Genomic DNA, 20,848 nt, shown 5'->3' on the forward strand with positions numbered 1-20,848 from the left:
TTGTGATGTATGAGATCATGTTCTTTGTAATAGGATTCACGACTTGCATGTCGATGAGTATGACAACCGGCAGGAGCCATAGGAGTTGTCTTTATTTTTTGTATGACCTGCGTGTCATTGAATAACACCATGTAAACTACTTTACTTTATTGCTAAACGTTAGTCATAGAAGTAGAAGTAGTCGTTGGCGTGACAACTTCATGAAGACACGATGATGGAGATCATGATGATGGAGATCATGGTGTCAAGCCGGTGACAAGATGATCATGGAGCCCCGAAGATGAAGATCAATGGAGCTATATGATATTGGCCATATCATGTCACAACTATATAATTGCATGTGATGTTTATTATGTTTATGCATCTTGTTTACTTAGGATGACGGTAGTAAATAAGATGATCCCTTATAAAATTTCAAGAAGTGTTCTCCCCTAACTGTGCACCGTTGCTACAGTTCGTCGCTTCTAAGCACCATGTGATGATCGGGTGTGATGGATTCTTACGTTCACATACAACGGGTGTAAGACAGTTTTACACAGCAAAAACACTTAGGGTTAACTTGACGAGCCTAGCATGTGCAGACATGGCCTCGGAACACGGAGACCGAAAGGTCGAACACGAGTCGTATGGAAGATACGATCAACATGAGAATGTTCACCGACGATGACTAGTCCGTCTCACGTGATGATCGGACACGGCCTAGTCGACTCGGATCGTGTAAACACTTAGATGACTAAAGGGATGTCTAATCTGAGTGGGAGTTCATAATTTGATTAGAACTTTATTATCATGAACTTAGTCTAAAACCTTTGCAAATATGTCTTGTAGATCAATGGCCAACACTAATGTCAACATGAACTTCAACGCGTTCCTAGAGAAAACCAAGCTGAAAGATGATGGCAGCAACTATACGGACTGGGTCCGGAACCTGAGGATCATCCTCATAGCTGCCAGGAAACAATATGTCCTAGAAGGACCGCTAGGTGACGCTCCCGTCCCAGAGAACCAAGACATTATGAATGCTTGGCAGTCTCGTGCTGATGATTACTCCCTCGTTCAGTGCGGCATGCTTTACAGCTTAGAACCGGGGCTCCAAAAGCGTTTTGAGCACCACAGAGCATATGAGATGTTCGAAGAGCTGAAACTAGTTTTTCAAGCTCATGCCCGGGTCGAGAGATATGATGTCTCCGACAAGTTCTACAGTTGTAAGATGGAGGAAAACAGTTCTGTCAGTGAGCACATCCTGAAGATGTCTGGGTTGCACAACCGTATGACCCAGCTGAACATTAACCTCCCAGATGAGGCGGTCACTGACAGAATCCTCCAGTCGCTCCCACCAAGCTACAAGAGCTTTGTAATGAACTACAACATGCAGGGGATGGAAAAGACCATTCCTGAAGTGTTCTCGATGCTGAAGTCAGCAGAGGCTGAAATCAAGAAAGAACATCAAGTGTTGATGGTCAATAAGACCACTAAGTTCAAGAAGGGCAAGGGTAAGAAGAACTTCAAGAAGGACGGCAAAGATGTTGCCGCGCCTGGTAAGCCAGTTACCGGGAAGAAGTCAAAGAATGGACCCAAGCCTGAGACTGAGTGCTTTTATTGCAAGGGGAAGGGTCACTGGAAGCGGAACTGCCCCAAATACTTAGCGGATAAGAAGGCCGGCAACACCAAAGGTATATTTGATATACATGTGATTGATGTGTACCTTACCAGTACTCGTAGTAACTCCTGGGTATTTGATACCGGTGTCGTTGCTCATATTTGTAACTCACAGCAGGAGCTGCGGAATAAACGGAGTCTGGCGAAGGACGAGGTGACGATGCGCGTCGGGAATGGTTCCAGAGTCGATGTGATCGCCGTCGGCACGCTGCCTCTACATTTACCTACGGGATTAGTTTTGAACCTTAATAATTGTTATTTAGTGCCAAGTTTGAGCATGAACATTGTATCTGGATCTCGTTTAATACGAGATGGCTACTCATTTAAGTCTGAGAATAATGGTTGTTCGATTTATATGAGAGATATGTTTTATGGTCATGCTCCGATGGTCAATGGTTTATTCTTAATGAATCTCGAGCGTAATATTACACATGTTCACAGTGTAGATGCCAAAAGATTTAAAGTTGATAACGATAGTCCCACATACTTGTGGCACTGCCGCCTTGGTCACATTAGTGTCAAGCGCATGAAGAAGCTCCATGCCGATGGACTTTTAGAGTCTCTTGATTATGAATCGTTTGACACATGCGAACCATGCCTCTTGGGCAAAATGACCAAGACTCCATTCTCCGGAACAATGGAGCGAGCAACCAACTTGTTGGAAATCATACATACCGATGTGTGCGGTCCAATGAGCGTTGAGGCTCGCGGAGGATATCGTTATGTTCTCACTCTCACAGATGACTTGAGTAGATATGGGTATGTCTACTTAATGAAACACAAGTCTGAGACCTTTGAAAAGTTCAAGGAATTTCAGAATGAGGTAGAGAATCAACGTGACCGAAAGATAAAATTCTTACGATCAAATCGTGGAGGAGAATACTTAAGTCACGAATTTGGTACACACTTAAGGAAATGTGGAATCGTTTCACAGCTCACGCCGCCTGGAACACCTCAGCGAAACGGTGTGTCCGAACGTCGTAATCGCACTCTATTGGATATGGTGCGGTCTATGATGTCTCTTACCGATTTACCGCTATCATTTTGGGGATACGCTCTAGAGACAGCTACATTCACTTTAAATAGGGCACCGTCTAAATCCGTTCAGACGACACCGTATGAATTATGGTTTGGAAAGAAACCTAAGCTGTCGTTTCTAAAAGTTTGGGGATGCGATGCTTATGTCAAGAAACTTCAACCTGAAAAGCTCGAACCCAAGTCGGAAAAATGCGTATTCATAGGATACCCTAAGGAAACTGTCGGGTATACCTTCTACTTAAGATCCGAAGGCAAGATCTTTGTTGCCAAGAACGGATGCTTTCTGGAAAAAGAGTTTCTCTCGAAAGAAGTAAGTGGGAGGAAAGTAGAACTCGATGAAGTACTACCTCTTGAGCGGGAAAGTGGCGCAGCGCAGGAAACCGTTCCTGTGATGCCCACACCAACTGAAGAGGAAAACAATGATGATGATCAAGGTACTTCGGATCAAGTTACTGCTGAACTTCGTAGGTCCACAAGGACACGTTCCGCACCAGAGTGGTACGGCAACCCTGTCCTGGAAATCATGTTGTTAGACAACAATGAACCTTCGAACTATGAAGAAGCGATGGCGGGCCCGGATTCCAACAAATGGCTTGAAGCCATGAAATCCGAGATAGAATCCATGTATGAAAACAAAGTATGGACTTTGACAGACTTGCCCGATGATCGGCGAGCGATAGAAAACAAATGGATTTTTAAGAAGAAGACGGACGCGGATGGTAATGTTACAAAAGGCTCGACTTGTCGCTAAGGGTTATCGACAAGTTCAAGGGATTGACTACGACGAGACTTTCTCTCCCGTAGCGAAGCTGAAGTCCGTCCGAATCATGTTAGCAATTGCCGCATACTATGATTATGAGATATGGCAAATGCACGTCAAAACGGCATTCCTTAACGGGCATCTTAAGGAAGAACTGTATATGATGCAGCCGGAAGGTTTTGTCGATCCTCGGAACGCTAACAAAGTATGCAAGCTCCAGCGATCCATTTATGGACTGGTGCAAGCATCTCGGAGTTGGAACATTCGCTTTGATGAGATGATCAAAGCGTTTGGGTTTATGCAGACTTATGGAGAAGCCTGCGTTTACAAGAAAGTGAGTGGGAGCTCTGTAGCATTTCTCATATTATATGTAGATGACATACTCTTGATGGGAAATAATATAGAATTTCTGGACATCATTAAGGCCTACTTGAATAAGTGTTTTTCAATGAAGGACCTTGGAGAAGCTGCTTATATATTAGGCATCAAGATCTATAGAGATAGATCGAGATGCCTCATAGGTCTTTCACAAAGCACATACCTTGATAAGATTTTGAAGAGGTTCAAAATGGATCAGTCCAAGAAGGGGTTCTTGCCTATGTTACAAGGTGTGAGACTGAGCTCGGCTCAGTCACCGACCACGGCAAAAGATAAAGAAGAGATGAGTGTCATCCCCTATGCTTCAGCCATAGGATCTTTTATGTATGCCATGCTGTGTACCAGACCCGATGTAAACCTTGCCGTAAGTTTGGTAGCAAGATACCAAAGTAATCCCAGCAAGGAACACTGGACAGCGGTCAAGAATATCCTGAAGTACCTGAAAAGGACAAAGGACATGTTTCTCGTTTATGGAGGAGACGAAGAGCTCGTCGTAAAGGGTTACGTCGACGCTAGCTTCGACTCAGATCTGGATGACTCTAAGTCACAAACCGGATACGTGTATATGTTGAATGGTGGAGCAGTAAGCTAGTGCAGCTGCAAGCAGAGCGTCGTGGCGGGATCTACGTGTGAAGCGGAGTACATGGCAGCCTCGGAGGCAGCGCATGAAGCGATTTGGGTGAAGGAGTTCATCACCGACCTAGGAGTCATACCCAATGCATCGGGGCCGATCAAACTCTTCTGTGACAACACTGGAGCTATTGCCCTCGCCAAGGAGCCCAGGTTTCACAAGAAGACCAGGCACATCAAGCGTCGTTTCAACTCCATCCGTGAAAATGTTCAAGATGGAGACATAGAGATTTGCAAAGTGCACACGGATCTGAATGTCGCAGATCCGCTGACTAAACCTCTCTCGCGTGCAAAACATGATCAACACTAGAACTCTATGGGTGTTCGATTCATCACAATGTAACTAGATTGGTGACTCTAGTGCAAGTGGGAGACTGTTGGAAATATGCCCTAGAGGCAATAATAAAAGTATTATTATATTTCAATGTTCATGATAAATGTCTTTTATTCATGCTATAACTGTATTATCCGGAAATCGTAATACACGTGTGAATACTTAGACCACAATATGTCCCTGGTGAGCCTCTAGTTGACTAGCTCGTTGTGATCAACAGATAGTCATGGTTTCCTGACTATGGACATTGGATGTCGTTGATAATGGGATCACATCATTAGGAGAATGATGTGATGGACAAGACCCAATCCTAAGCATAGCATAAAAGATCGTGTAGTTCGTTTTGCTAGAGCTTTGCCAATGTCAAGTATCTCTTCCTTCGACCATGAGATCGTGTAACTCCCGGATACCGTAAGAGTGCCTTGGGTGTATCAAACGTTACAACGTAACTGGGTGACTATAAAGGTGCATTACAGGTATCTCCGAAAGTATCTGTTGGGTTGACACGGATCGAGACTGGGATTTGTCACTCCGTATGACGGAGAGGTATCTCTGGGCCAACTCGGTAATGCATCATCATAATGAGCTCAATGTGACCAAGGTGTTGGACACGGGATCATGCATTACGGTACGAGTAAAGTGACTTGCCGGTAACGAGACTGAACAAGGTATTGGGATACCGACGATCGAGTCTCGGGCAAGTAACGTACCGATTGACAAAGGGAATTGCATACAGGGTTTGATCGAATCCTCGACATCGTGGTTCATCCGATGACAACATCGAGGAGCATGTGGGAGCCATCATGGGTATCCAGATCCCGCTGTTGGTTATTGACCTGAGAGCGTCTAGGTCATGTCTGCATGTCTCCCGAACCCGTAGGGTCTACACACTTAAGGTTCGGTGACGCTAGGGTTATTAGGAAGACTAGTATGTGACTACCGAATGTTGTTCGGAGTCCCAGATGGGATCCTGGACGTCACGAGGAGCTCCGGAAGGGTCCGGAGGTAAAGATTTATATATGGGAAGTTGTCAAACGGACACCGGGAAGTTTCGGGGTCATACCGGTATTGTACCGGGGCCACCGGAAGAGTTCCGGGGGTCCACCGGGAGGGGCCACCCCTCCCGGGGGGCCACATGGGCTGCGTGGGGCAGGGAGCCAGCCCCTGGTGGGCTGGCCGCACCCCCTCCCTTGGGCCCATGCGCCTAGGGTTGAGGGGGGAACCCTAGAGGGGGCGCCCCCCTTGGCTTGGGGGGCAAGCCACCCTCTCCCCCTCTCCCCTTGGCCGCCGCACCCCCCTAGATGGGTTCTAGGGGGCCGGCCCCCTTCTCCCTTCCCCCTATAAATAGAGGGGTGAGGGGAGGGCAGCCGCACCACCCTCCAAGGCGCAGCCCTCCCCTCCCCAACACCTCTCCTCCTCCGTTGTGTGCTTGGCGAAGCCCTATCGGAGTACTGCCTCTCCACCATCACCACGCCGTCGTGCTGCCGGTGGAGCTGTCTTCCTCAACCTCTCCTTTCCCCTTGCTGGATCAAGAAGGAGGAGACGTCTCCCGTCCCGTACGTGTGTTGAACGCGGAGGTGCTGTCCGTTCAGCACTTGGTCATCGGTGATTCGAATCACGTCGAGTACGACTCCATCATCACCTTGCAAGCTTCCGCACGCGATCTACAAGTGGTATGTAGATGCTAACTCTCTCCCTTGACTCGTTGCTTAGATGAACTCATAGATGGATCTTGGTGAAACCGTAGGAAAAATTTTAATTTTCTGCAACGTTCCCCAACACTTTCAACGCCGGTAGGAGGAGCGGCTCGCCTCCACCAACAATGCGCCAGTGGTAAGGGGGCGCAACAACCGCGATGGCCGTCGCCTGTGCTGGGGTGCCCCCGGCCACACGCTCCACGCCGTCCTCGAGTACCTCGAGGGTGGCAACGATCCGCCGCTCCAGTACCCGGAGGCCCCGGCCCCCCGCCGGAGCGGCGGCCCATGGCTGCCAAGGTGCATGCTGGACGGGTTCTCCTGCTCCTCTTCTCGTTCCTCCTCCCACTCCTTCGGGTCGCCGACTCTCGTCAGCGTTAAGGCCGAGCCCGTGGAAACGCCGCTCGGTCGGCGCACCCGCGGTGCTGCCCTTGTCATCAACGAGGGCGGTCGTGCCTCCTCATCGGCTCCTACCCGCCTTGTCAAGCTGAAGACGGTGCCGGCGTTCGCCGCCATGAAGAGCGAACACGATGACATGCTGGACGACGAGGCCGCCATGAAGTGGGCGGGGGAGAATTAGGTCCGCTTGGAGATGGAGCGCCAGCGCCGCGCCCTAGAGGAGATCGCCGCTCGCCGCCATGGCCGCGACGAGGGAGGCGTCATCGTCCTCGAGGACAGAGACGACGATGCGCCGCCGCCGGCCAAACCAGTCCGCCAGGGCGACCCTGTGCAGGGGTCCAGCAGGGACGGTCGCGGAGTGAAGAAGGAGAAGGAGGAGGAGGACGACGGCGACTACAAGGCCTTCAACAAGCTCTTCAGCCTGTAGGCACGGTATCAATAGTTTTTTTCTTCCTTTATGTTTTCAATATGTAAAAGAACTATGGAACGCCTAAATCTTGTCTAATCTATGTCGTGTTTGCCGAATTTTGGCCGATTCTATCTTAAAAATATATACGAAAAGGCGTCTGGGGGCGACCTGGGGGCGGCGGCTAGGAACCCGATCGCCCCCACGCTGAAAATATCGTCGGCTCGCCCCCAAGCGTCGCTTTTTCTAGCCCCTGGGGGGGGCGAACGGCTGAAGATGCTCTAAGCGCTGAAGAACAGAGGGGGAAAAGATAGGATGGGTACGAGCATTCGGGCGAAGCCAACTTTCCGCGAATGATAAAAAAGGTGACGTGGCTGACCTCCCGTGCTATAAGATTTGTGCCAGAGATCTAGGGTGCAGAGCGCGTTCGAGCCAAATCCCTGGGTGCAGATCTACGTGCAATAACACTTACGTATTTAATAAACAGTAATTGTCATTCGGCATGAACGGCGAGCTATCTCAAAAGGGAAACGTTTCTGGACGGCAGGCCGGCGGAACGCTACGCCGGTCCAACGCGCGTCACTCGATCGTTTAGATCGTACGCCTCACGTCTCGCGTCCCTCGCGTAGAAACCACGCGTTTTGGTGGCCCCACGTCCCCACAGCCTGCCTTATCTACTTTGACTCGTTCTCCTCCACACATCTTCTTCCTCAAAACACATATCTCCTTGTCTCTCTCTCTCTCAAATAAGCCATAGTTCATGGCGACGCATGGTCCGGGAAGGAGGCTGCAACCGGTGCCGGAGGAGGCTGCGACCGAACATGAGGCGACGAGCATGGTGACCGCAGGACGGCGAGGATGGGGCAACGCTCCTCCGAGGAAAACTGATGACGCAGTTTTTGCTACATGCTTCAACCAGCGTTGGAATTTGCTACAAACGGCATCACATACTGCTGCCACCGGCGTCATGTTTTGCTACAATGCATAAGCGGGGTCGTGTTTTTGTTACAACTGGTGTCGCATCTTGCTACAACTGTTTTCATTTTTTGCTACATACGTCCACGGTTGAGTTGTGATTTGCGATGATGGCGATGACTTTTTTGCTGCAACTGTAATAGATTTTTGCTACATCTGACAACAATTTTTGCTACATCCTGCAACGGCGAGCTACAACCGCTAGCGGTAATGACAACTTTTTTTGCTGCAACCATTGTCTCCGTTTGCTATGACCGACAACGAAATTTGCTATCAGTGAAGGCGAGCAAGATTTGCGACCAGCGAGCACGCTGACGAGCGGCTCCGGCAAGCGCACTGACGAGCAGCTCCGGAGGCGAGCAAGATTTCCAACCGGCGAGCACGCTGACAAGCGGCTCCGGCGAGCGCGCCGACAAGCAGAGCTCCAGAGGCGAGCAAGATTTCCGACCGGCAAGCGCGTCGACGAGCGGCTCCGACGAGCGCGCCAACGGGTGGCTCCAACGAGCGCTAGTGGGAGAAGGTGAGAGGTCATGTAGGTGTACGCGAGCGAGGTGAGGATTTTTTTCCTTTGTTTTTCTTCGCCACCATGTAGCGCACTGACGAGCAGCTCTGACGGTCACAAGTGCATGTATCCGATGCTAGGGGGCTGACCAGTCGAAAATTTCGGCCGGCGCGCCGGGGCCTAGCAGTGGCCATCTCAAAAACAGTAACTTCCCTTGATTTCTGACCCCCCGCTAGTTGATTTGCTAGAAAGCCGGAGGGTACGCGCCATGTGCCTCGAGCCGGCCGAAGTGAACCAACCTGTGCGTATCCAGAACGTTCGGTGCCACCCCAATCCCGAGCGATGAAACGCGCGGTTTCGGGACTTGCGTCGCAGCGCTCGTATCCGAGTCGAATGATTGGCACCACGGGGGAAGGTGTCGCGCCCCGGATGGACGGGTGCCGCGTTCGAGGCGCCCGCGCTCCGATTGACGGCCAGGAACGCGCGCACGCAGCACGCTCCCGATTCTCCCTGTTCCAGCGCGGTGTCAGTCACTGCGCTCCGTCTGTGTCGTCCGTCGCCTTCCCGCCCCATGTGAGCCCCTCGCGCCACTTTCCTCACGTTTCACGTCTCGTACTACTGGTAAAATTCGCGATCCAGCTGCGAGACGGAGGATGGAAGGTTCACTCAACCGCGGTTGGGGAGGAGTGCTGTTCGGTGCAAAGTTCTTTTTGGCTCCACGCGCGCGTGACCGTCACGGACGTCTCGGCCCCCACGTGAACTATCTATCTCACTGCCGTCACGTCTTCTCTTCCCTTTTCCCTCTGTTTTCGCGCTCTCCGTTTCGTCCATACTACCGGTGCTTGGCATCTTGTTACTATTTTCTTCTCGGTTGCCGGCACAGTCGCACCTCGCGTGCGTCTCGATTTTGTTTCGAATTTAGGGGCTTCCTCATACGTATTTCATTTCTGAATGAAACTGATAAGGCACGCAGTTTTCCAGTCCATTTGCAAGTTCAAACGGTGCAGGAACTTATTAGTACGTCCAAGGAACTCATCACTCTTTCGCTTTCCTAGGGCTTGTTGCGTGCGAATAACTCTATTTTTCTGCGGTTCTATTGCGGGAAGTGTCAACCGAGCGGCATCTGATCCCGCCTCATCTACGGCGTTATGATTCGAATCACTAGAAAGACTAGTTAAAGTATATATATTTTCTGGATTTACTCTGTGTTAATTGGCGTGTATAGCTACATGGGTCCAACCTGCACCGATTCGACCTGACGAAGAGTTTTTGGTAAGTAAGTACAACACAATCAACCGTTCACACTTGTTCACACGGAACCTGCTCTGTGTGTTGTACTAACTTTCATTTAGTCTTACCGGCTCTATTCAAGAGACCCCATGTCTATGCAAAAAAAGAGAGACCCCATGTCATCCAATCATACACACACATTCGTATCATCCAGCTCAACGTGGCAAGAAATAAGATAATCTATTTTTTTTCTGTCGCCCCTAGTGTCTCAAAGTAGCAGTCACAATCACAAGTAGTAATCCCTAGTGACGTGCCATTACGAGGCTTAGATTGACATGCATGCCGGTAAAGATTGTGACAATGCCAGTTTTTTTCTATGTCATGAAAGAGTAATTAATACGAATTTAATCTTTTTGTTGGAGCCTTATTTCTTCGCTTTTTTCATCAAAGAGCTTCACTCACCCGTCTTTCACATTTTCATGGCGCTCGCCAAAACAAGATCATATATTTCTTTGGTTTGGCAGCAGTTTTCTGTCTAACTCGGTGTGGGGTACGGCATCAAGGCTGGCAAAAAAGATGTGGCCAAGCTAAACCAAAAAGCGGTGCAGTAAAAAACACACCCGTCCAAAAGTCTTCACTGTCCTCCGCCCATGGCAGGAAAAATCGTACCTTCATCAGATATATTCACAGTATTACTGCACGAGCTATTTCAGCAAATGTTAATGCACACACCCCCATGATAACAACATGGGGGTGTATAAAACTAGCCATAGTGGAAGTAATTTTAGCAGTAATATCGAGTCCAACTCAGCAAATTTACTTATGTGACATTGAGTTAATGAGGAGAGAGGTAGTTGTAGTAACTTAGCTAGTAGTTACTGTAACATCACATGTCCTAATGTAATATGAATTTATAGCCTAATAAATAAACTTTGCATGTTATCACACTTATGTTACTACCCACTATGAAGATAATAATATAGTCTAAGAATATGTGTATATTACTAATGTATCTTACTCTTCATTGTGGCTAGTCTAACCGCGTTCAGCTGCCGCTGCGTGCAGGACGTGTCCTCTCGTTCTATTGCTTGCTACTATTTCATTCACCTTCGGGCTTGCACCGACCCAGAAAGCATGTATGTTCGTCAACTCATGTGCGTGATTCGTCAGCCAGCTATTCTTAAAAAGCATAATAAGCGCCGGTGGGAAAATATAGCAGATCCCTCCCCGTTTTCGCCCTAGAATCCCTTTGTGAGTCTGTGTTTCAGACTCTCAACTTTTGCATTCAATTTAGATGATTTTTTCTGTAGCAAGGAAAGCAATACCTTTTTATTTTTTCAACCTTAGACCTACGGTACTATATTAATAAAAATATATTCACAAAGTCAAGCAAGTACAAAACATTCAACTAATACCCTCTCTAGGAAGCATGATGGACTAAATTACAAATTGTTCTCCAAGAGCATCTACAGCCGGACACCCCAAACCCGCCTCAAACGCACGGGTGGGCCTTCCGGGCAGTGACCGGTCACGAAATTTTGACCTAGGCGGGCGCCTCAAACAAGCCTCAAACGTCCGGACTGACCGGCACCCCTCATATCCAGCCCAAACATACCTGTCCAAACGGGCCGGCCCGGCATGGCATGGCCCGGCCCATCGTAATCGTGCCTGGCCCGGCACGGCCCGCCAGGGCACGATTACTATACGGGTCGTGCCGTGCCAGCCCGCGTGCTGCACCCCCAGGCCCAGGCACGTCCCAGTTAGTAAACGGGCCGACACGTTGGCCCGTTTAGCACGGTAGGCCGCATTTTTTTAGCCTGTTATTTGACGCATTGAGCGTTTTTAACCTTTTTTACATGTTGGGCCATATATAGATGTATAAAAAAATAAAACATAATCGGGTTGTGTCATGCCGGCTCGCATGCCCGGCCTCCAGGCCCAGGCACGGCCTAGGGCGTGCCGCATGCCGGGCCCGGCCCGTTTAGCCCGTGCTGTGCCTGGCCCAAGGCGGGCCGTGTCGGGGTGCTCACGGGCCGGCCCGAAAAAAACGACCCATTTGGCCAGCTATGAGCCCAAATATGGGGCGGATATAAGGGTGCCCGGGCACGCCCGCCACGTCGAACTGACGTCGGATCCCATGCGGAATCACCCAGAAACCCGGCGGTCCAAAGCCCGTCTCCTTCCTCGGATCGATGGCGCCATGTGGCGCTGCTCCTGCGGGCCGCGTAGTGAAGGAGATATGCCCTAGAGGCAATAATAAAGTTGTTATTTATATTTCCTTATATCATGATAAATGTTTATTATTCATGCTAGAATTGTATTAACCGGAAACTTGGTACATGTGTGAATACATAGACAAAACAGAGTGTCCCTAGTATGCCTCTACTTGACTAGCTTGTTAATCAAAGATGGTTAAGTTTCCTAACCATAGACATGTGTTGTCATTTGATGAACGGGATCACATCATTAGAGAATGATGTGATGGACAAGACCCACCCGTTAGCTTAGCATAACAATCATTAAGTTTTATTGCTATTCCTTTCTTCATGACTTATACACATTCCTCTGACTATGAGATTATGCAACTCCTGAATACCGGAGGAACTCCTTGTGTGCTATCAAACGTCACAACGTAACTGGGTGATTATAAAGATGCTCTACAAGTGTCTTCGAAGGTGTTTGTTGGGTTGGCATAGATCGAGATTTGGATTTGTCACTCCGAGTATCGGAGAGGTATCTTTGGGCCCTCTCGGTAATGCACATCACTATAAGCCTTGCAAGCAATGTGACTAATGAGTTAGTTACGGGATGATGCACTACGGAATGAGTAAAGAGACTTGCTGGTAACGAGATTGGACTAGGTATGATGATACCAACGATCGAATCTCGGGCAAGTAACATACCGATGACAAAGGGAACAACGTATGTTGTTATTGTGGTTTGACCGATAAAGATCTTCATAGAATATGTAGGAACCAATATGAGCATCCAGGTTCCGCTGTTGGTTATTGACCGGAGATGTGTCTCGCTCATGTCTACATAGTTCTCGAACCCGTAGGGTCCGCATGAAGGAAATATGCCCTAGAGGCAATAATAAAGTTATTATTTATTTCCTTATATCATGATAAATGTTTATTATTCATGCTAGAATTGTATTAACCAGAAACTTAGTACATGTGTGAATACATAGACAAACAAAGTGTCACTAGTTTGCCTCTACTTGACTAGCTCGTTGAATCAATGATGGTTATGTTTCCTAACCATAGACATGAGTTGTCATTTGATTAACGGGATCACATCATTAGAGAATGATGTGATTGACTTGACCCATTTCGTTAGCTTAGCATTTGATCGTTTAGTATGTTGCTATTGCTTTCTTCATGACTTATACATGTTCCTATGATTATGAGATCATGCAACTCCCGAGTACCGGAGGAACACTTTGTGTGCTACCAAACATCACAACGTAACTGGGTGATTGTAAAGGTGCTCTATAGGTGTCTCCAATGGTGTTTGTTGAGTTGGCATGGATCAAGATTAAGATTTGTCACTCCGATTGTCGGAGAGGTATCTCTGGGCCCTCTCGGTAATGCACATCACTATAAGCACTACTAGGGAAAACCTTATACACAGAACTTTAGCTATAGCGCGTGTTAAAAAAGCACGCTGGTGCTAAGTAGCAGTAGCGCGCTGGTGTAAACGGCGCTACAAATACAATTGTAGCAGTAGCATGCCTGAAGATAAAAGCGCTACTACTAAAATTCCCATGGCTTAGCCGATAGGCTACACATAGTAGTAGTGATCTATGTAGAACCGCGCTACCGCTACTTGTTTTGTAGCAGTGCATTTACGAACAAAGGCGCTACTTCTAATGAAAATAAAATTAAATGGAAAGCAAATAAAAAAGAAAAAGGAATAGCAGTAGCGCTTGTTAAAAACGCGCTATAGCTATCGTAGCAGCAGCGCACTTCCTGGAACGCGCTACTGCTACTTTTGACTTAACCGTGTGGTTCGTTCTTCCCCCACGACCACTTCTCCCAAATCCCTACTCCTCCGCTGTCGCTGCCCTGCATCGCCGTCGGCCGCCGCGCGCGACCCGTCGCTCTCCGCACACCCTCGATGCTGCCCTCGACCCCGACCCCGACCTCGACGCCGCCCCCGACCCCAACCTCGACGCCCCCCCTACATCGCCGTCCTCTGTCGTGTGCCCGCCGCCCCGACCCCGACCCCGTCCCCGACCTCGACGTCGCGTGCCCCTCTCCCTAACTCCGCCGGCGCCCGAGGTGAGCACGCCCTCCTCCTCCTCCTCCCCTACCTATGCCTAGCTAGGTTTCTTAGGGTTAAATTTCAGAGTTCATCTAATTAGTTAGGGTTCACCAAATTAGATGCTAATTATGGCAGTAGTTGTTAAATATAATTAGTTTTAGAGTTCATCAAATTAGTTAGGGTTAAATTTTAGAGTTCATCAAATTAGTTAGGGTTCATCAAATTAGTTAGGGTTAAATTTTAGAGTTCATCAAATTAGTTAGGGTTCATTAAATTTTAGAGTTCACGGGTTGGGGTTAAATTTTCGAGTTCATCTAACTAGTTTTTTTACTGTTTTTTAGTAAGTGCTTAATAGAATTAGTAAGAAAATTAATATAACTAGTTGAACTAGTTTATTTTTAGTAAAAACTAGTTTATGTTTATTTATAATAAGTGCTTAATTGAACTAGTTGAGTTAATACAACTATTTTATTTTTAGTACGAAAATTAATAGAACTAGTTTACTTCTTTAGTTAAAGCAATTATTCCCGCATCGACGTCGACGATGCCTATCCCGCATCCTCATCGTCGAGTCGGTGGAGGACACATGCGTCACCAGATGGGCCATGTTCGGGGCTGGGCTCCACCGGGGTGGTACTGGGAGGCGCTACCTACCGGGAGGCGTAGGTTGGTGAGGAGTCAGCCCGTCGTTGACCCGAATCTTCTTTGGTGGCGGTCGCATGGGCCAGTGACGGTCCAGAGGCTCGAGGACCCCGCGGAGGTGGTGCGTCATCGTGTCAGCGAGGAGGACACGCACGTCCTCGCTACTTGTTTGCGTTGGAGCACATGTTCTCCAATACCTGTCAGGTTCTCCAGGGATCTCACTGGAGCTATGATCCTGTGATGGTTCCTTCTCTGTGGGTGTCCACCGCCCGCGCCGATACCCGTCGTGCGCTAGGGTTTTAGTTGTATTAGTGATGTTATATTTATGATGCTATTCGGGATGCATTAGTGATAATATTCGACGATGTAAGGACGCATGAGATGATTTACTTCTGCTTATTGAATGCATGCTAATTTGAATATTTATTTATTTTACGATTTGGTTTTGCTTATTGAATGCTCATGTCAGTATGAGTCCTATAAGATATTTTGAAGTGTATATCTTGTGTTGCTCAAATAGGATATGTGCTTGCCAAAGTGGCCGGTCATGTTTGCAGGTTACACCTCCGAGTGGCCTATGTTTTGCCGGAGTGTTGGTTCATTTCCGTTCCAACAAATTTCAGGCGCTCGATATGTCCTATTTTAGCAAAGGTCGTGCTGGATTTTTCTGTGAATTTTGGCATGACTTGTGCCAAAATATGTAGGAAATATCGAGTGCCCCGGATTTGTGTGTTGAGTATCTTGGTAGTTGTCTTCGATCAATTTTCAATTAATGTTTCAACTATGAACATAGGAAATGTCTGACGACGAAAAGGATTTCGGTATTTGCAAATGCGAAGACGAGCGCGGCCTATGCGACGGAATCTTCCTAGATGATGAGAGGCGCTTCAGCATCAAGCTGGACGAGAACTTCGAAGTGGATACAGTAAGTCATAACAGCAAGTCTTTTTTCGTAATTAAGCATGACATCTCCTTCATTTGCTTCAACTTATATTTTAATTTTTTTACTATTCTACTAGCGTATCCCCTGCCATGCAAGAGTTTTTGTCTTGGATAAGATAAGTTTCATTAGTACTATGGAGGTAAAGAGAGTTTACTTGAAGACCGAACATGGTCGTATTTTCCACGCAAAATTATACAACGCAGACGACTACACCTATTTTAGATGCAAAACTTGGCAAGCACTATTCAAGACTTATGCGTTTGAGCCTAATATGGTTATCACCTTTGATATTCGTCCGGAAGATGATATTGAAGCTAATATCGACATCTGGGTCGATGTGCTGACGCCTCTAGTTATACCATTATGTGAGTTTCTCAACCATATTTATGTCTTTGATATTGTTTATTCAAAAATAGTTGACAACTAATTTCTATTGTCAGCTTATTTCCGTTCAAACAAACATGTCCAGCGCTTGGTAGACATGACCTACTACTGTCCCAAGGCTGAACTAAACTGCGAGAAGATAAGTCATTATGTTTCATGGCTTGAGGATCTTCATACTATCAAGACAAATTTTCTTCCTGCGCTTAGAAATGTTAGTACTCAAAATGTGCGACCAATAGTGTTCGTACTGAACTACGGTCACATATATTTAGGAAAGATGGTAAGGTTTTACTATTTGTCCTCAGTGCATCTTTTGCATACATTATTTTTTAAGCTAAACTTCATTGCTAAGTATTGTACTATACGATGTTCTTCAACAGGGACCCCCGATGAATGTTGTGCCTGATTGGATCGAGACTAAAGGTACCATGAATATTGTTAGCTTAGAGCCAAGATATCCTACAATGCACTTTAGTGCATTCGGGATTTCTAATAGCGAGGAATGCTTAATAGTGAAAGACTGGAGCAAAATTGTGAACGATCGCAGAGAAGTACTAGGGGGCAGCAATCAGAAGCGCAACCCACGATTAGGAGACAAGTTCATCTGCATGCTCCAACTTGATGAAGGAGGAGAGCTACACATGTTTTATGTTATTTTACCTGAGAGAGAGCAGCAGGAGTGATTAGCTAGCTAGAAATGAGTTTGAAGATGATGATGTGCTACACTATGACTATGATGATTAAATAGCTAGTGTTGGTGGTAATGACTATGATGATTATTATTAGCTAGTGTTGGTGGTGATTAGATAGCTACCGCATCTAGTGTTGGTGGTGATTAGCTAGCTAGAATGAGTTTGAAGATGATGATGTGCTACACTATGACTATGGTGATTAAATAAATATTGTTGGTGGTAATGACTATGATGATGATTAAATAGCTTGTGCTAACGGATTAGATTCAAGTGGAGGCAATATGTGGTGCACATCGAAAGTACTACTAGTCCAAACTAGATCAAGTTTGGATTAGTAGTATACTTTTGACATGCACCACATATTGCCTCCACTTGAACCTAATCCACCTTCATTTGACACACTATCATGGACATAATGATATAAACCTCATAATTGGTATTGTACCAAAATTTGTATAACGGCGTATAAATACACTAAAAATGAAAAAAAGAGTACTAGTAGCGATGGATAGTAAATACGCTACAACTAGCTAGATTAGCAGCAGCGCGGGATAGAACAAGCGCTGCCGCTATGTGTCTTAGCAGTTGTGCTTGTCGCACGCGCTACTGCTAAGTAATAGTTGTAGCGCCTTATTGGTAGCGCGGCTGCCCGCGCTACTAGTGGGCATTAAACCCGCGCTACTACTAGGGTTTTACCTGGTAGTGAAGCTTTGCAAGCAATGCAACTAATGAGTTAGTTGTGGGATAGTGCATTACGGAACGAGTAAAGAGACTTGCCGGTAACGAGATTGAACTAGGTATTGAGATACCGACGATCGAATCTAGGGCAAGTAACATACCGATGACAAAGGGAACAACGTATGTTGTTATGCGGTTTGACCGATAAAGATCTTCGTAGAATGTGTAGGAGCCAATATGAACATCCAGGTTCCGCTATTGGTTATTGACCGGAGACATGTCTCGGTCATGTCTACATAGTTCTCGAACCCGTAGGGTCCGCACGCTTAACGTTCGGTGACGATCAGTATTATGAGTTTATGTGATTTGATGTACCGAAGGTAGTTCGGAGTCCCGGATGAGATCGGGGACATGACGAGGAGTCTCGAAATGGTCGAGAAGTAAAGATCGATATATTGGACGACTATATTCGGACATCGGAAAGGTTCCGAGTGATTCGGGTATTTTTCGGAGTACCGGGGAGTTACGGGAATACGGGGAAGAAGTACTCGGCCTCATGGGCCAAGTGGTGGAAGAGAGGAGGCAGGGCGCGCGGCCCCCCTAGCCCTAACCAAATTGGACTAGGGGGCCGACCCCCTTTTCCTCCTTTCCTCCATCTCCTTCCTTCTCCCCATCCCCCTTCCTTTCCTCCTCCTAGTAGGAGTAGGAAAAGGGAGTCCTACTCCTACTAGGAGGAGGACTCCTCCTCCTGGCGCGCCCTAGGAGGGCCGGCCGGCCTCCGCCTTGCTCCTTTATATACGGGGGCAGGGGGCACCCTAGAACACACAAGTTGATCATTGATCCCTTAGCTGTGTGCGGTGCCCCCCTCCACCATAATCCACCTCGATCATATCGTAGCGGTGCTTAGGCGAATCCCTGCGTCGGTAGCAACATCATCACCGTCATCACGTCGTCGTGCTGACGGAACTCTCCCGTGAAACTCTGCTGGATCGGAGTTCGTGGGACGTCATCGAGCTGAACGTGTGCTGAACTCGGAGGTGCCGTGCGTTCAGTACTAGGATCGGTCGGATTGTGAAGACGTTCGACCACATCAACCGCGTTCTCATGCTTCCGCTTATGGTCTACGAGGGTACGTGGATGATACCCTTCCCTCTCGTTGCTATGCATCACCAAGATCTTGCGTGTGTGTAGGAAAATCTTGAAATTACTACGTTCCCCAACACAGCACGCTTAACGTTCGATGACGATTTGTATTATGAGTTATGTGTAGCGACCCGACCTCAAACGGTAAAGTCTCTGTGCTTCAGTGTCACCCCTGGATCGGTAATGTTGACACACACAGTACTTGAAGGATTTATAACAGAGTAGCAATCACACACTTAATACATCGATGTCTCCAAAAGAGAACTTATTACAATAAATATGGCTTAAGTCCATCTAATACGATAACAGCGGAAGGCTTGGAAGATAAAGTGAGATCATCAACTCGAACAGCATAGCTGAGCTGCACGTCAACGACCTAGCGAACCTTACTCCTCGTCTGAAAAGTCTGCAACGTGATATGTTGCAGCCCGAAAACGGGTCAACACATGGAATATGCTGGCAATGTAACACAGTAGAGCAAGAACAGAAATAATGCTAACACTATATGCAATATTTAGCTGGTGGAGGCTGTATGGTTATAAGGTTTTTGCGAAAACCCAATTTTTCCCTACAACAAAGGAATAAGTTTTATTTTAACTATCATGGTAGTTGAAACATCATTGAGAAGGTTCCTCCAACTCAATCCCAATTAAAGTAGTTCATTAACCCAACAAATTAATTTAGAGTGATGAGATACTATAGGATAATCCAAGTACTAGATACTCAAGATGTCCATAACCGGGGACACGGCTAACTATGATTAGATTGTGCACTCTGCAGAGGTTTGCGCAATTTTCCCCACAAGACTCGATCTCCCCCGTTGGATTTCTCGTACTTCAGGATGTTTGAGAAACGGATGACCGAGACACAGTCTTTCATAAGCATTCACTCTTTACTCTGGGTGGACAGTTACACCTACTTTCCCTCTACATCTGCTAGCCCACCACTGAAAGAGGTCACACAACTTACTCATACTATGCCAGAGCCCATAATGGGTTGTGGCTGCACACGGAAGTTTCTAGCATGAATAATCTTAAGATCCCTTTGAGCCTGGCTGGCGGGCCGTAGGATGATCACACGGGTACTCCGGGATATACTAGGACAACACTGGATTCTCTAGGTGCCCAAACAAGCAATCCACCCAGATGTGTATTAAAGTTTCCATCTTAAGTTGAACCATTAATTAACAATCTCACATCTGTCATGGATACACTCAAACCCAATCCACGTCCACGAGCATATCATAGCAATATAAGCAACGTAGAAGTAACTCCCGAGGATTTGATAATAAAACAGGTAATAGGTTCTACCTCGTCATCTAATTCCCAAACCCACAAGTTAATCACATCCTAATCATGCAGTGTTTGAGGATTGGAACTAATGCATAAAAACTGGGTAATAAAGGGTATGATCAAAGTGTTACTTGCCTTGCTGATGATCCGTGAAACCTAGAGACTCGTAGTAGCACGCTTCACACTCCGGGTGTTCTATCGCACACAAACAATAGCATACATAAGCAATCAAGCAAAGATGCACGGGTAAAACTCGAATAAGAAGTACTAACCAGAAAGTTCAACTTAAGAACTCCGGTTTGCAAAAAGAATCGAATCAAATGGAGCAATGAAACACAAACTGCGAAAGAAACAAGATCCGATTACTAATCTGGACTAAAGTCAAATTTTACAGTACCAAAATCTTGTTCAAATTGGTTAAACGGAAAGAGGGCTTCGAGACAAAGATCTAGGTGCTTGAATCGCCTAATTTCGATAAACGAGTGAAAAGATAAACTAAAACAAAAATCGGATCAGAAATCGCGATCGAAAATAATCGTGAAAAACCCGGGAAAAGAAAAACTGACGTACAGGCTAACGAACGAGCGTTCGTTATCCGCGACTAACGGGTGAAAACCGTTCGTTAAAGCGAACGTACGGACGAACGTCCGCTATTTAACCGAACCAATAAAAATACGATCTAATAAAAACCGAAACTAGGGTTTGCGAAATAAAACCAATCGTTTTTTTAAAAAAACCGGCGGCTACCTCGAGTTCGGCGGGCGGCTGCGCGGCTCCGGCAAGTCGGCGGCGGCGGCGGTGAG

Source organism: Triticum dicoccoides, chromosome 6A, assembly GCF_002162155.2.
Source record: "Triticum dicoccoides isolate Atlit2015 ecotype Zavitan chromosome 6A, WEW_v2.0, whole genome shotgun sequence".
NCBI lineage: Eukaryota > Viridiplantae > Streptophyta > Magnoliopsida > Poales > Poaceae > Triticum > Triticum dicoccoides.